Genomic DNA, 18626 nt, shown 5'->3' on the forward strand with positions numbered 1-18626 from the left:
TTGGAGAGGTTGAAATTCCAAGGACAGGAACATGATGGGTTATTTGATGGTGGAGCTTTGAAAGTGAGCAAGGAGTAAGGTATTCTTGCCTAAGAGATTTTTAGGTAGCAGGCATTCTGGGAATCACTCTCTCCATTAATGTCCAACTCTTTGCTTTTATTTTCTTCCATTTGTATCTCAAAATCTCTTCTAGAAAATCTTTGTTTACTAATTACTAACTAATTTAACTAGAGATTTGTTTTTCTGAGTACCTACTGTGTACTAGGTGTGATGTTATATGTATTTTGCTGTTCACAATAACCCAGTAATGTCAGTGTTTTCTCTATTTTACAAATGAATAAATGGAGACTCCAAGTAAATTGCCCCAAGTTACACAGTTAGAAATTGTTGGAGTGGGAGGCTGAGGCACGAGAATTCCTTGAACCTGGGAGGTGGAGGTTGTAGTGAGCCAACACCGTGCCACTGCACCTCAGCCTGGGCAACAAAGTGAAACTCTGTCTCAAAAAAAAAAAAAAAGAAAAAGAAAAAAGAAAAAAAAAGAAATTGTTGGAGCTAGTCTTTTTCACATTCCATTCTATATTCACAACGAAAGAAATTAGTTAATTTGGACAATAGAAAATGCTTTTCTATCATCACAGTCACAGAGCACTCAAGAATCTTTCCTTGATCTAAGAAGCAAAGAACAGTGAAGAGTATCACTGCTTTTACCACCAAGGGAGTATAAGAATGACTAAATTCCAGGGACATTATTCATCTCTTACACTCTACAGTTGCAAACAATCTAGACAGCCATCACTTTTCGCTTGCTTCCTACCCTCTGTAACCTGTGCACCATTTCCCGAAAAATATCTTCCCTAACTTCCGAGTACCTCGCACTTTCCTTTGACCTTATCAGGATTGTAATTTGATTATTAATCATATCCTGTATCTCCTCAACTACAATGTCATCTCTTTAGTGGCATTGTTCACTTCTGTGTCCTCAGGACCTAGGCTACTTACCTCCTTCAAGAGAAGTTGCGGTAATATTTGTTGGAGGAATGAAGGAATACATTCGATTTATATCATCTGCTCAAATGTAAGGTTTTATTTCTACCCATTTTTATTTACTATATTTGAAGTAGAAGGTACACATATCCTAAAAGGCAAATAATTATTTGAGATTATTTATATTTTATCAAACTTGATTGCAGATGTATGTTTCTTCCACTCCTCTCTGCATCCCTCCTTTTATTTATTTATTTATTTAGAGATGGAGTCTCACTCTTGTTGCCCAGGCTGGAGTACAATGGCGCAATCTCGGCTCACTGCAACCTCCACCTCTGGGATTCAAGTAATTCTCCTGCCTCAGCCTCCTGAGTAGATGGGATTACAGGTGTGCACCACCATGCCCAGCTAATTTTTGTATTTTTAGTAGAGACAGGGTTTCACCATGCTGACCATGCTGGTCTCAAACTCCTGCCCTCAAGTGATCTGCTCGCCTTGGCCTCCCAAAGTGCTGGGATTACAGATGTGAGCCACCGTGCCCGGCCTCCTCCTTCTATTTTTAACTCTCTCTCTCACTCTGTCTCTCTGCCTAGTATGATTCCTTACAGTTCAGTTGTATTATTGAAAACTTGAATGATAGCCAGGCAAAGGAAAAAAGCGAATGCCGATTTAATTCTAAAAGTAACAATTCATTTTGTGAATAGTTGACCAATAAATGTGTATTATATGTTCAAAATTCAGAGCTCACTAAAAATCTGCTCTGGTCTAAGCAATCGTAATAGAGATATATTTTATGTAATTTACTATATGATACAGGTAAATGTCTCCTCTGGTCTTCACCTCTGCCCCCTAACCCCCTTCAAATCTCCTACTCTAGGCAGGAGAGGAATAAAGACAGATAGAAGCAATAGGATCTGATGTCATGTCACCGTTGTCCATAAAAGTCGGCCTGAGTGTAAACTATAAGTTTTATTGTTCACAAAGGCTCAACCTTAGTTTTGCAGCTGAGTTCTGTATATTCGAACATGCTGTGTATGGATGTGTGACTCCTTTTCTAAACCAGCTCACCATCACTTAATGTGAACCTTAAATCAAGTCTTGTGGTACAGGTTGGTTATTTGCAGTATATTACAGACCTGCACTGATTAATTTCATATGTAGGGCTCAGAATCAACCAGTTCAATCTCACAAACACTGTATAACATGACGACTGCAGCCAGGCTTAAAACATGCAATCTTCTTTTCAATTCTAATTTTAATATTTTGTAATAGGCTATATGCATCTCATTTGTGTTTATAAATGAGATCCATGTGAGTTGGATATAAAACTGAAGCACATGTTAATCACATATTGCAGAACTCTGGTATTGGGTGTAAATATATACCCACCTATGTATATAGGCCAAAAAAAAAAAAAAAAAAGCAAGGAAATGAGGGGTCAGACATTCAGTATACTCTCCTCTCCCATGGTTCAAACTGAGATTAAATGCACTTGGTATAATTTACAATAGAAGGCTACTAAAAATTTAAATCACACAAGCAAGTTTTAACATTAGTAAACAAATTATTGCTAACCTAAGGACAAGTGTATTTTTATTCTTAAAAAAGAAAGACTGCAAATTGTTTCTACTTAACAGGCAAATATACACTCCCTTTTTGGGCTCCTAGGTCACAAAAGGTGGTTATCCTGTCACTACGGCTGATTTTTGAAAAGTGTGACATGCATTTAGTTGTCAGTTCCTATCAGCAGCATTCAGGAATCAACATTACATCAGCAGCAAGACACACCATTTTATGCTCTTTTTGAAGATAATTAGAGTTCCCTTTTGTTGCAAATAAGATGTAAAACAGCTATAACTGCTGGAGAACGTGATTAAAGTAACCTCTATAGAACCCCATTATTCTAGACAGATTCCTTCAGATGCATAATTTTCCCATTTTTAGAAAATATAATGCATGCATATAAAATTCAAATTGTCGAGACACCTCTAACAAAAATTAGTACTCTATTAAGGCATTCTTAGTAGCTGGTTAACATGTAAAACTCCTTAAGAGTATTTTAACATAATCATGAAATAATAATATGTGTCACAAAAGGTAAACATTTTACAACGAGAGGATTCTTCAGACAAGATTCATGTATTTAACTTTTTTTAACTTACGAAACTTTTGACAGATAATGTATGAGAACTTGTATCCCAAACGCTCCAAACCCATGGAAATATGCATGCACTCTTTCATCATCTTGTGCTTCAACTCTAAGATAGGTGGTTGTAAACACATAAATGTACATACACAAGCATGCACACACACATGCACATGCACACTCCTTACTTGTTTAGACACTTAAGTGTCATCTCTTTGAAATACTAAGACTCCATATATCATTTTTAGCAGGTACTCTATGAAGCTAAATACACTTATTTCAAAAAAATAGCAGATATGCACCAATATCATATGTATCACAAGGTTTTACAAAAATAGTTGCTTTCAAATATAGGTAATTTTCCAAACTCTGTAGTAAAACACGCTTTTCAAGTGGATTTTAAAAATAACCCCCTTCTTTCCTTGCAGGTCTTATTCTTTTCCAAATGTAACCTAGGACAGACATAGACGCCTAAGAGATCCAGTGTCCTACAAAGTAACTCAGCACCTACTTGTCTATGGGTGTTCCAGTTAATCAACAAAATATAAATTCTGTTTGAAAAAAGATATGTAAGGTGGTGATCAGTAAATTCCACCAAGATTACCCACACACTGACCATAACTTTTTATGAATTGTTATAATTATGAAATCAAGTTCTTCGTTGACTCCACCGGGAACCTCAACATCTAACAAAAATGTTATTAAAAAAGCTTACAAATGAATAATCATTCTCAACAACTCACAGCAGCCTTCACAGCATGAAAGTGGGAAAAATGGAAAAAGTTTTAAGGTGGGGGACTGATTAGGATGACAACGATCTCTGTCAAGAGAACGTATTGTGTAAGGGTTCTCAGGAGAAACAATTTTCACCTGAAAAGAGACAGCATTATGAACACTGAAGAACTGAGGATTGCAGGACACTGATCTTATTAAGAACTTATGCTAATTTGCACGCTGTCTCCTGCTGAACTGGAAGCAAGTTTACCACTGGGTTTGTTAATTTACCCAGGACACGATTATCTTTGGTTGGACTTAATGTATCAGAGTAGAGGTCATTAACTGCTGGGCTCATGATTATCTAGCATGAATTACCGACAGGATAACCAAAATACATCTGTACTTTGACTTCATTTCTCTGGATGCATTTGTTTTCTTCAGATGTTATTTAAATTCTGTAACTAATTATTATCTATGTATATTTGCATGCTTTTTGCAGAGAATAGAGTACAAGCACCAATGTTCACAATGGACACCGCTATTTCTATTTGGCTTCCTAGCATTTCAAAATAGTCATAAAATTACTGTATAAAGGATCCACTTTTTTCTTGCTGAGGCTGCAAATGAAGAAAGGTATGGTCATGTGGGAATTTTTAATCACAATAAAAATGCATAATTACTCTGGGAAATTTCCTTTGTCCGTTAGCGTTTACATTGCCCTGGATGGTTAAATATTCAGAGTGAAGTTGTCCTGAATTTGCTCTCTCTGCTTTTGCAGTTATTTTATTTCAACCATCTATCAATCATGGCTCCAAACTTATGTTCTATCCCAAACAAACATTTTGTTAAGAAAAAAAAGAAACACTATAAAATCCCACTGGTGCATTTATTTTAGCTTACAGTTCAATAAAATCACTATGAACATTCATAAAGAGAAATCCTGGAATTAAAAGTTAAATAGGAAAGTGCATTCTTAAAAATATTTGTGGTTCCTGGTTAAATAAACACATTTTCATAAAGCTGCATGTTCAATCTATTTTATATAAATGGAACAAATCAACCAAAAATTCATTTACAATTTTTATGGGTAAAAGCCCATTTCTAATAGCAGGGAACACTTTTGTGTCTCTGCATGATATCTGTAGAAAGAGGTGAATTTTCATTTATTTAATGCAAATATTCATACAAGGTAAACTCTTCAGGCATATATGGAGCATGCTTCATGGCAGCTTTGTGGCAATAAGAAAATAACATGACATAATTGTACAATAAATGGAGTGCTGCCACCTCAAAATTACCTGCAGCACGGTGTTGTGAATATAGAGAAGAATACAGAAATTCTGAAGTGTTTTTTGCTAGTTTCTAAGCTACTTTGCTTACAAATGATTTAATTCTGATCTTATATAGCTGGACATTTATGACAATCTAATCTTCAGAACTGCAAAATTACTAAGATCTTTTTTTAAGGCTTTGAATAATGAAAAGTGCATTGTTAGCAGATGTGCCACAGCTTTCAACGGCACAATACACATTTAACTAACAAAGTAAGAAAGTGAGCAGAGTAAAGATGTTAGCTTCAGACTTACTGCATATTAAGAGTTGGGCTTTTATATCTGTTGCCTGAGGAGGCATTGTCCTGGCTCAGACCTTAATAACATCATTTTCCAGGTAAAGTTGAATACCAATCTTTAAAGCAGAAATATGATTTTATATTTTCCTTTGAAAATTAGTGTTGACACAATGACTTGAAAATCACTCAACATATAAAAATATGTCACCTGGTTTTAAAATACCTTTGATAAAGAGTTTTTCAGCATAACTGGCTTTTTTTCTATCACAGAAGAGGATGTGGAGCAGTTTTACTAATTAAATATATATGAATATTTATTAGAAAATTATGTTTTCAACTTTGTGGAATGATATTTGTTTTGTGTTTTATTCTGGGGTTTGTTCTGTTTAAACATATCCATAAGCTGAGAATAATGGCCCCAAGTCAAAACTGTCTTTTATGCCCTCCTTTTCCAACCCTAGCTTTTGATATTTTCTAGCAAATTCAACTTGGGACTTTCAGTGGGCAGGAATCTATTCTAAATTTAGGCAGTATCATGTTTAGAATCATGGCAAACTACTGCAGTCCAGTTCATAATTAAACCAACTTCTAAAAGTCATGTCTGGATACTCTCAGGGAAAACAAAGTTTGAAATTCTTCATCTGAAAAGGCTACCTCTGTTACGCTAACTAGCGTGGGATCAATGAAAAAAAGCAGATTTTAGACCACTAACCATTCTCCTAAATTAGAAGCATTATTGCTACAATTTACATATAATTTATATGATTTATTGATTCAACAATATTAGAATAATTTTATTCATTATTCCTTACCATATTATTCTAAAATTCAGTTTTACTATTCTTAATAATCAATTCTCAATTAAATATTTTAATAAAAAAGAATGTTGGCCAGGCACAGTGGCTCACACCTGTAATCCCAGCACTTTGGGAGGCCGAGGTGGGCAGATCACCTGAAGTCAGGAGTTCGAAATCAGCCTGGCCAACATGGTGAAACACCGTCTCTACTAAAACTACAAAATTTAGCCTGGTGTGGTGGCAGGCGCCTGTAATCCCAGCTATTTGGGAAGCTGAGGCAGAAGAATCACTTGAACCCAGGAGGCAGAGGTTGCAGTGAGCCAAGATCATGTCATTGCACTCCAGCCTGGGTGACAGAGCAAGACTTTGTCTCAAAAAAAAAAAAAAAAAAAAAAAAGAATGTTATACATGTTGGTAGGACCACAGTTGATTAAATCCTAGTGGGATGAAGTTTCAGAAATGGACCTGTTATTTCTTTCTCTCTCTCTCTTCTTGTTCTCTCCACATACAAGTTCACTGTTAAGAGCGCATTAGTACAGATGTTCAACTACTCATCATTTTTCAACTGAGCAATAGCCTCCTCACTGGTATCTTTGGTTTAAATCTTTAGTTCCTCTAATCTAAACTCCAAGTGAATGCCCAAGTAATTCTTTTAAAACACACATTTGATCTTCACTCTGGTTTAAAAACCTTCAGCAGCTGTTCACAGCCTTCATGATAAAGTAAAATTTTCAGAGTTCAGTATATAGACACACCACCTCATGGCCAATGCCAACCTTATTAACTTCCCATTTTGTTACCTCAAGTGGTCCTCTTAAACAACACAGTCTTTCATAGTTCCAGTTCTTACCAATAGTAATCCCTCTGCCTTACTCATCTGGCCAACTCTTACTCATCTTCAAAACTCCAATTACATTGCTATCATCTGTTTAAGTGTCTTTCTCTCCCCACTAAACATAAGACCCTTAAGGGCAACGGCCTTAAATTCTAGGCCTAGCATAGGGCCCAGAACATAGTGCATGGTTAATATTCGTTTGTTGAATAAATAAATGAATAAATAGTATAGAGATACTCTATTGCCTCAAAAACAGCATACTAAATGTAATGAAAGTCCTCTTAGCCGACAGAATTGAAATTAGTGATTCTGTGATTCAGCTGCAGTCACACAAATCAAGGTGATCTCCTTGATTGCCAGTTTTGATGGCAGCGTCAGCCTGTCTGAAGTGGGCCGCCATGACGCTGGCTGCAGTGGGGGAGGCGCCTTCGGGGCTGCGTGCTCCACGAAGCTGAGCGGATCTGGGAACAGGCGAAAGCCCCGCCCGCTTCCAAGTTGGAGGGGCGGGGGCCCTACCTTCCTAGTTGTAGCTGCAGCCACACAGCTGCGGCTGCAGCTGCGGACCTGGGAAGCCGCCCCCCACCCGACCTTGCCCTGCAGGCTCGGAAGTTCCTGCTCCTTCTGCCTGGCCTCTCCCCATTCCCGGCGACTGCTCCTATTTCCGAGCAAAGTTATGGCCCAGCCAGGGCTCTGTCATGACCTGGCAGCTGTGTGTGTGTTCAGGGCAGTGCTGATACGCCAGCCCACTGCCACCTCGGCCCCCTCCAGACTCTGGGCACTGAGGAGCACTGGCAGGAGGCTGAGTGGGGGCTAAGGGCAGCTCAGCACAGGAATGCAGGCACCATGGGCATGAACAACCTTGGCTCTGTGGGCAGCGTGGACAGCAGGTTAACGGCAGCAGAAGGCAGACAGTCTCCTGGGTGGAAAGAGGCAGGTCCCTGGTGAAACCCCACCTTCAGACGAGGGAAGGCCTGAGGCCTGAGGGCCGGGCTGCCAGTTCCATGGACTGGAGTGAGAACTTCCTGTGCTTTTTCTGGGCCTGCCCATGGCTGCCCATGGACCAGTCAGCAGGCATTTCCTCCCCTTTGAAGCCCATAAAAACCCAAATTTAGATACACTGGGCATATGACAAGACAACCTGCCTGCGGAGAGGAGCTACCCACTGTGGGTCTCCTCTGAGCTCTTCTGTTGCTCAATAAAGCACCTCTTTGCCTTGCTCACCCTCCACTTGTTCAGATACCTTATTCTTCCTGGACATGGGACAAGAACTTGGGAGCTGCCAAATGGGGGAGCTGAAAGAGCTGCAACATAAACAGGGCTGAGACATGCCCCTTGCTCACTACATTGTGGGTGATGAGGAGAGAAGAGTGGCAGCCCTTTGGGGAACCCAGGCCTTGGGGCCCCCAGAGCCAGGGATGTGACACCCTTTTTAGGGCTCTGTAGTTCCTGGCATCTCCAAGCTTCTGGGCACCACCACATTCCCCTGTGCCAGCCGTGGTAGCTGCTTGCAGTACACCTAGTCCAGCGGCAGCCTCACAGGGGGCCAGGGCCCGTGCTGGTGCCTGGAGCTGCCCGCCCTGCTACAGCCAGCATGTCTGGCTCTGCACAGTGGCCAGATCCCACGCTCATTCACTCACACACTCTGCACTGCTCTGTGCCTGGCTCACCCTTGGCAGGCATGGGATCCAGGCCAGTAGCAGGAGTAGAGTGCAGCCTGCCAGGCCAAGTGGGCAGAATGAGCCCAGTGGGCCCAAGCAAAACTTGGGTAAAGGCACCACCGGTCACAGAAGTTTCCAGCCAGAAAAACTACACCACAAAGATCCTGTGACAATTTGAACTGAATTAGGAGCTTAATGACAATTGTGAATTAATCTCAGGGAAGAATCTAGGTTGACAAATGACTTTTTCTCTCAATCCTTTGTAGTTGCTTTGCCCTCACATATTTTGATAGTAACTTTTTAGTGACTTGCTTTGTTGAGTCCTCAAAGCAGTCAACTTAGAAACAACAGCTCTCTTCTCCTTAGTTCATCAGTTTACATAATATTTAATTAAATTATGTAATTACAAGAACAAGCACAACTGACATAATCAGATTTGGGAACAAATACCACGGGCTCTTGGCAAACATATAACTCAACCTGCAGGGGAAAAAAAAGTGTGTCAACATGCTTGCCACAGGAGTGCAGAAGCACGTGATATCAGTCCGTGAGTTTTGCCAAAGATGTAGAGAGAATCAGTTATGCTAGAGGTGGTTAAGTGGAATTAGGGTAAGAGACATTCTTCTATAATAGGATGTTTTTGTTACTTATTTTAAGATGCTGCAATGCTTTGAAGTTAGTATTCTAAACATTAATTCTCAATGTACAGAAGCAAAGCTCTAAATATAATAGGCACAGGAGATTGAGCCGAATTGATTTTGACTCCAGAATATAGTCTGGGCAGTCCTATTTTTAATGTCTCATACTTACCAATTCTTTCCTTCAAATAGCACAATATAAAAAAATAGAGAACTTAAATTCTGGTAGAGTTTTTGTTATATATTGTTTTGTTTTATTTTCTCCTTATCTCCTTCAACTTGGATAGACTACAATGATAAAGATTAATATTCAAGAATTCATTGAAAATTTTTGACTTCTGCCTTATGGAAAAGTAAAGGACTGATGAAACAATGATATTTTGTTTAAGAGAAAATGAGACTGCCTTTTTAAAACTTTGTGTTAATCTGAGCCATTTTTAATCAGGATGACCCAATTACATAGCTCAAAACAAGAGCAATGCAGAAGTCAATGCACCAATTCCAAGGATAAAACACTGAAAGCATCATATAGGTAGAAAACACACTATTCTTTTGGTTACAGGCTCATCTCAAATGCAGGAAAAACAACCTTTCAGAAAAACACCAAGGCAAGGGGTTTTATGGTGGGATGGGGGCACTCAGGAAGACTCAGTGTTCTCTCCAACAGAGGAAATAGTTACAAGGAGTGGATATGTGGAAGCCAGATGTTTCTGGGACTTTCAACAATGCCATAAGTAAGCAAATCTCTAAGTAGTCTGTACAGATTGATTTTTTTAAAAGCAGTGGACTCCTTTTGAGATAATTAGCCTATCTCTCATCACCGTCACTCAATCTCAAAGTGGTGGAGTCTTAGATCATTTTCTCTTCCATTGCTGAGCTTCTTCATCCACAAGCAACAGCTCTCATAAACATACATATTTCAGAGATTCCTAAAGGAGAAGTTTTGTTTTTGTTTATTTTTCTGTAATGTGTACAAATGTACATACTAGTATATATGAATATACATAGTATGTCATTTATATAAATTACATCTTAATATATTACATCCACTGTAATATCTTTAATCTCAGAAAGTAAAATTGTCCTGAGGGGCAGCCACATACCAGGTGTCATTAGTAATCTCAGATTAGTTGGAGCTCCTAGACTAGCCCACCAGTATCATCAAACAAATTTATTCTGTTATTCTCTGCTTTGGAATTTTTCACTCATAACCTAATACCCTCGTTTTCCACATTCCACACAACTGTTAAATTGGAACTCACCTCCTTCTTGAAACAAATGTCTTCAGTCACCACAGAAGCAGCCATGCTGAGTGGAGAAAGCAGAGTAAGCATGATCCCAGCTAGACACCAGCCTCAAAGTGCAAGCCAAGAAACCACCATAGGAAACTGAAATAGACCTCCCATACCCCAAACACATGACGGCACCCCAGCAATGGGTCTGATAGGAATGGATTCCAGTTCTGTGGTCATTCACATGACCTTTTGCCTTTGCCACTCTCTGATGAAGACTGCTTTCCTGCACATAGAAAAAGTGTCTTACTTGCAGACTGAACTGCATTTATTGAAATTTCAAAGGATGGCTCTTAATTTATTCCTGTATTGCATGCAAGGAATTGTGGCTGAATTTTTTGGACAGTATCTAACAGTTTCCTCAAACCTTGGAGGGCTAAGGTCTCTGGAAAGAAGGCATTCTTTGCTGACATCATAGTTACTGGTGCTCAGCAAGTGTCATACCCACAGTCTGCTGATACTGTGGGCAGTAATATCAGCAACCTCCCAATGTTTTACTTTTTTCTTTGCTTAAAGAATACTATTTCATCAGACCTCACTTTTGGCTCAAAGTCTTCAATATTTGACCCCTCACAGTTTCCTCTCTTATCCATCGTGTTATAGGCAGTCTTACAGTGGGAAACACCTGGCAGACATTAGCACGGTTGTTAACAATAGAGAGGCAGGTCAAGAATGAACTCTAGATGAGATCAGAAACAAGAGTTTGGGGAAAAAAAAAAGTGTGCAGAGGACAAAAGAAAAGATGGAAGGAAGGAGAGGAAGCATTCTAACAAAAGTGCTCTCTGCCCTCTCCCCTCCTCCACCCTCCACGGCTTCCCCTTCGGGACTAGGCCGGACTCTGATTTCATATCTCTTCTTCCCACCTCCCACCACTCTCCATCTCCAAACAACAGGGATTCCAGAGACAAGCTATAGTGATGGCTTCACCAGCAGGCTTGCTTCAAGGTCTGGCCCTTGGCATCAGAAACAGTAGTGACCACAACCATGTTGGACGTCGGACTAAACACCGCAAGGACGTGGGACTAAACACTGCATGCATTCCTACAAATCCACCTCCCCTGCAGTTAGTCACCACGGAAGCAGCCATGCTGAGTGGAGAAAGCAGGGTAAGCATGATCCCAGCTAGACACCAGCCTCAAAGTGCAAGCCAAGAAACCACCACAGGAAACTGAAATAGACCTCCCATACCGCAAACACATGACGGCACCCCAGCAATGGGTCTGATAGGAATGGATTCCAGCTCTGTGGTCATTCGCATCATGAAGCATCAGCCCAAGTCCACTGTCACTTCTTATAAACTGCCAATCCACCCAAATTTGTCTGGCTTTGAGTCATCGATCTGATGAGAACTGGAAATGCTAACTTGATTCTCTCTGCTTTCAAAGAAATGATGCAACCCAGATGTGTGAGTAATGAATGACCAGAAAATGGGTAATGTAAAAACTTAATCCAAAATAAACAAACAAAACCTAAAACCATGATATTGAGGGATTAGAAATCGGGAAGATATTCTGAAATGTACACCGAATTGAGTAGGCACACTGGGAGTCTCAGTTACCACTCTATATGAGATTTGGCATGAAAAGAGACAGAAACATTGTCGCTGTTCATCACAGACAATGTCAGAACACCAGCCAAGCAACGCATTTGTAGATTGTTGCACGTGTCAGTGATGGCGTCCACTTCCTGCAGAGGAAGCCAGTGGCATGGTAGGATGCTTGTCCAGGAGAATTGTAAAGGAAATAGGAGCTATTTTGCTATTTTGGGGTGAGCAAATGGGAAGTCACGTCAGCCTTGTCCCCAACACACACAACCTCTATCTCCTATTTAGTTTTTCTCCTGTTAAGCTGTTGCCACCTTCCTTTTCCCTTTCCCCACCTTCTGCCACCCCTTCCCAGAGAAATTCCAACTATACATAAACAAGAAGATATTAAACAAATGAATTGGCTCCAGACGTCGTCATGAAATTGGATATAAATACCCACTTTTCTGACCCTACTCTGCAGTTACGTAAGGAAGAGCAGGCTTAATTGCTCCAATCCCATGGCTATGTTGACATATTTCCAAATGATTACATAACTTCCCCACATCCTTCTCTGGGAGGGAGTGTTTATCAAAAGCGTGGAAGCTGACAGGATGGCATTATTAGCGTGGCTCTGAGCTAATCCCGTTGCCGATTTGTTGAGGATGATTTTCACTCTAGTCACTTACAGACGGGATGCTTTCTGACACGTTGCCCTCATGAAGGTAGACTACAAAATAAAGGCATGCAAATGGTATGATAGGGGGATTACAGAGACACGAGCTATGGTGGGGGGTTTGGGGACACGTTCTGAAATTATTGTAAGGCTAACAATGAAAACATAATTTTGGGTTCACCTACATTTGGGATTGTCTATTTCAGATGTATATGTGGAAATGGTGCACCAGGAAACTGAATTCCAATGACGTTTCCTCTGGAGGCAGGAAAAATAATTTCAATGTAATTCAAACAGTTTTAGGGGAGGGAGAGGGAAAGGAGGTTTTCTGTGATTGCCAATTATGACAAAGAGTTCAAAGCTTTAGCAGATGAGCTGTTTCCTTCATAAACAGAGCCATAAAAGGGTTGTATCCAAGTTGTATCCTCCAACCTGGCCTGAACATTTCAGTAATATTGAACCAATGTAAACAGACTTGGATAATCAGAAATGGCTCTCAAAAAAATGGTACTAATAAGATACCTAATTTGTGCAGGTGAGACTGGACCACATAAAATGTGTCTTAATTGCTGGGTAAAGCATTTCTTTTTTTTTTTTTTTTTTGGAGACAGAGTCTCGCTCTGTTGCCCAGGCTGGAGTGCAGTGGCATAATCTTGGCTCACTGCAACCTCTGTCTCCCAGGTTCAAGCGATTCTCCTGCCTCAGCCTCCTGAGTAGCTGGGACTACAGGTGCCAAACACCACACCCAGCTAATTTTTGTATTATTAGTAGAGACAGAATTTCACCATATTGTCCAAGTTGGCCTCGAACTCCTGACCTTGTGATCTGCCCGCCTTGGCCTCCCAAATTTTCACTGCCTTCTTAGTAACTGATTGTGGCAAATCCAAAGAGTAGAGTGGGTGCCTGGGCTTCTTCCTGGCTCCCAGCAGTGCTTTGGTCGGCAAGTCGAGATGTGAGGACCATAGGTGGAGATTCATGTCCCCAGAACTCGCCCCAACCAGAGTCAACAAAAGGTTGCACCTCAGCGGCAGGGTGGTTTGGTTGAGGCAGAAGTGCCTGAACAGCTCCCTGCTGCTCACTATCATTTGTAGAGGCTACAACAGATTTGTCTGATTTGCTATAATTATCTGGAGGAGAGTCTGCAGATAACACAGTAGTGTTAGCATTTGGGCTGGCGCTTTCCTCCGGAGAGTCCATCCAAACACCCTGCAGGACTGCAACCTCTCCCATTTTGTATGTTTACCTCTCTTCTGTGTCATCTCTAGCTTCTGACTCCTTAGCTAAAAAGTCTGTTTATTGCCCACTTCTCCCTTACCTCCTGCCTCCCATTCAGTTTCATTTTACCTCTTTATGAGGAAAAGAAGTAAAAGAGAAAGATTTCCAGATTATTTGATTTAAGAGTATGGTACTGAAGGCAATGGTTATGTTGCTCTGCAATTCACAGCCCCAAGAGCCAGGGCAGCACTGGCACTGGTGGTCTCCAGGCTGCCTAAGGAACAGGCTGGGTCTGAGTGAGAGTTGATCTGATGTTATCTCCATAGTTTTTCACCATATAGCGCTAATTGCTTCTTCTGTTTTAGACTTATATTAAGACTCTTTCTAAAGGACCCAAAGCACCTTTAAAAAAATTCAGATAACTTTTGAATGATCATCAATTCTAAAAATTACACAATTGTCAAAGAACATGAATAAACAATTGATATAAAATGAAGTCTAAATAGTTTATGAACATAGGAAAAGAAACTTAGCTTTAATCATAATTAAAGATATGCAGATTAAAACAGTAACAAGGTACTATTTTTCACATATTGGTATGGTAAATAGATAAAAGAAAATTAATTATACACAAAGAGTTGGTGGGTGTGTAGGAAAACTGACACTCACGAATATAACGTTGATGGGAGAATAAATGTACCTAACTTATAGTGGGTCAATTTGGCAAAACAGATCAACCTTTTAAGTGCATATCCATTGATAAACTTTTTAGTGCAGTTTTGAGTCCACATCAAAATTTGGCAGAAAGTAAAGATAGCTCCCATAAACCCCAATCCCCACACATGTACAGCCCGCCCTACAATCAACATCCTGCATCAGAGTGGTACATATGCTACAATCCATGAACTTACACTGAACTGACATTGAAACAGATTATTATCCAAAGTCCGTAGTTTACATCAGGGCTAACTCTTGGTGTATATTCTGTGGGTTTGGATAAATGTATAATGACATGTGTCCACCATTGCAGTAACATACAGAACAGTTTCACTGTCCTAAAAGTCCTCTGTGCTCTGCCTAATTATCCCTCCCTCCCCCAAACCCCTGGTAACCACTGATCCTTTTACCGATTCCATGGTTTTGCCTTTTCCATAATGTCATAGAGCTGGAATCATACAGCAGGTAGCCATTTCAAATTGATTATTTTCATTCAATAATATGCCGTTAGTATTCCTCCAAGTCTTTTCATGGCTTGATAGTTCATTTCTTTTTACTGAATAATATTTCATTGTCTGGGCGTATCACAGTTTATCCATGCACCTACTAAAGAACATCTTGGTTGCTTCTAAATTTTGGCAATTATGAATAAAGCTGTGACAGACATCTGTGTACAGGTTTTTGTATGGACATACATTTTCAATTTCTTTGAGTAAATACCAAGGAGCATGACTGATGGATCATATGGTAAAAGTAGGTTTAGTTTTTTAAGAAACTGCCAAACTGTCTTTTAAAGTAGCTATACCACTTTTCATTCCTAACAGCAATGAATGAGAGTTCCTGTTACTCCACATCCTTGTCAGCATTTGGTGTTGTCAGTGCTTTGGGGTTTGGCCATTCTAATAGGTGTGATGTGATATGCTACTGTTGTTTTAGCCTGAAATTCTCCAATGACATATGCTGTTGAACTAAAGCATCTCTTATATATATATATATATATCCATAAATCAATTGATGCCTTTGAATGAAAAATTAACTTTGGGAATATGATGGGCTGGAAAACAAAATGGGTACATTATGAAATAAACCTCCTCCCATCAGAAATAAAGACACTATTAAAACAGCTCAGAGAACATGACATATTCATATCCTAATGAATTTTTGTTCAATATCACCCAGATCAGTGTTTTCCTAACATTTTTGATTATCATCTGCAGTGAGAAAAGCATCTTACTTTTGGGGTATACACCCACATATGCCTGAAACAAAAGCTTCAGAAATAAGTATTTACCATTCCTACGTCTGCTGCACTCAGTTTTACATTTCAGTTCTAATATACTCTTATTTATTCTATTGCATTTTTTTAACTAAATTGTGTTTGCTATCTAAGTCAACCTTATGACTCATTAATGAGTTGTCACCCAAGTTTTAAAATAATCAAATCAAGATAACTATACTTTTTAAATGCGTAAAGTAATAATTTGTGGAAAACTTATCTTTAAGATTAATCATAAGTAATTATCAAAGAACTTGGGTCTAAACTTTCAAATTTCTCTGGATCAAGATTTTCCATTTGAACAATTAAGACATGAATAGGATGCTCAGGACCTGATTAACTTCATATTTTTTACTTTTTATTTTAAAAGATGCCAGATGTCCATCTACAATCTCCTATATCACATCTTCAGCAAAGTTAAACAGAAAAATCCAACCTTGGAGATTTTATCATATTAAATATCACCATGTTCATATTTGAAACTTAACTTCAAAGTCTCTAAATACAAGTTCTGATCTGCGACTGTCTGCTTTCACTTTTATCTTTTAGAAATGTACATGTATTTTCTTCTTTCTACCTCATTCTTTGTTTAATTGCTTTTTGTTTCTTTCCCTTCATTCCTTTTTCCTGCCTTATACCTTCCTTTCCCATTTCTTTCTTGCCTTTCCCTACTTCCTCTCTTTTTTCTGACCTTGTCTTTTTTGTCTTTTCTTTCTCTAGCTCTCCCTGTCCCTCCCATTTCTTCCGTCTTCCTCTCTTTTTTCTCTCTCCTTGTGTTCATACCTTTCATACAATAACAATAGCTAGTATTTTTCTTTCAACTCACTCCTAAAATTTTCTTTCTTCTCTTTTAAATATCCTTCTATCACTCAACTCTACTTTTCAATTACCTTTCCATGCCAGTGATTGTAAATGAAAAGTTATTCCCACTTGATACCATTGGAGATAAAGACAATAAAAATCTGCCTCATTTAAAGTTTGTGTGTATGCGCATGTGTGTGTGTGTGTGTCTGTGTCTGTGTATAAAACCTAATATGAATTTTTATTATTTCAGAAAATGCTATGAGTGTATTTCCAGAAAGCTGGTTTTGATAGGAAGAAAGAGGAGTAAGCACAGAGCAATGGGAGGAAAGGGACCACTACAAAGATCCATGTTTACTACAAAGACTCATGTTTGCAAAAAAAAAAAAAGGGGGCCTAACTTGAATTTAAGAGTCATATATTCCTTTTATGAGGCTCAGCATACTTATCTGAAAACAAAAACAAAACTAAAAGCAAATACTACAGTAATAATTACAAGTTGACTACATTTTATTATAAGGTGCCTTCACAAAGAGCCAGTTTCATTTGTTATATCTCCCTGGAAAACCTTTCTAGCCCATCTTAAGCCACAGGTCCTGGTTTCCTAGGACTTAAAGATGAAATAGATTCAAATTACTTTCTATTTCAGGTAAAATGTGTGTCTACTTTGGTTCCTCTGTGAGGTAGAGGAGACAATATCCAGCTTCTGGTGGTAACACCGCTCCCAACTTTTGATTAAGGCCTTTAACCTTCCTCTTCTGTAAATCATATAAAGTAGCACCTCAACGAACAGCACTTGGTGAAGTGGAAGGGTTAAGTAAGATAACAAATGTGAAATGCTTTGAGAAAGCTAATATAGCTTTATAAATGTGTTATTAAAAATGCCATTTTCACAAACCAATGAAAATACCTATTCTGGAAATATAATGATATCCTACCTCCATGGTTTGTTACCCAGCAACAAATTGGGTACGTAAAAACTTAACAACTTGAAGTATTTCTCATGCAAGATCAAAACCTCCAAGTTTTCTGCCCACCACCTGTACCCTATAATACCCACAAAAGGGATCACTTAGAAAGGAAGGGAAAATATTATCATTTTAAATTAATTTAGCACCATGGAGGTGCTAAGTGATGTTCAGAATAATATATTCAAAATAACACATGGAAATAATAAAATCCTAACTTGCTTATTCCTCCCTGAGGCAAAAGTTTGATTTGCTTTATTCTTCCTCAGTGTCTGCGTACCTCATTGTTTACTAGGTAACTGCAATGTATGATGTGCGGACAACTTTTTTCAATGTTTTAAAATTATAAAACTTTGACATGAAAACACTTTTTTACTCAGTTGATTTTATTTCTCCCTCTGGTGTCAGGGATGTGATGCTGTTTTGTCGGGCAGCTGGAGACAAGTTAAAATAGCTCACCAAAGGGAGAGGAAATCATAAGGCAAAGGGAGATGATTCTGACTCAAGGAAAACCTCTCAATAAAATAAACATCTGGGGCCACAGGGGACAGGTAATCTGATGCCCTGCAGTAGCTTGTATCAGTTGCAATTACTTCTTTCCCAGCACAGAAGTATTCAAACTTCCCCCAAATCCAATCCAGTCTCTGTTTTACTTTTAGATTTCAAAACTTAAATCACAGTTATTAACCAATAAACAAACAAAATGTATTATACGAAACAGCTCTGAATTCAGTCCTGCAATAGGATACTGGAAATCAGTCTTAAGAAGCAGCATCACATATTCACAAAAGAGAGGCTACTGGCAGTAGGAGTA

The 18626-nt window shown here is 39.1% G+C and overlaps 1 long non-coding RNA gene across 1 annotated transcript in view; it reads right to left on the minus strand.

Moving 5' to 3' along the window:
- LOC117976009 (uncharacterized) overlaps window positions 1-18626 on the minus strand; it is a 516634-nt gene that overhangs the window by 12496 nt on the left and 485512 nt on the right. The window lies entirely within an intron of this gene.

The sequence above is a fragment of the Pan paniscus genome, chromosome 16, assembly GCF_029289425.2.
Source record: "Pan paniscus chromosome 16, NHGRI_mPanPan1-v2.0_pri, whole genome shotgun sequence".
In the NCBI taxonomy this organism is placed as follows: Eukaryota; Metazoa; Chordata; class Mammalia; order Primates; family Hominidae; genus Pan; species Pan paniscus.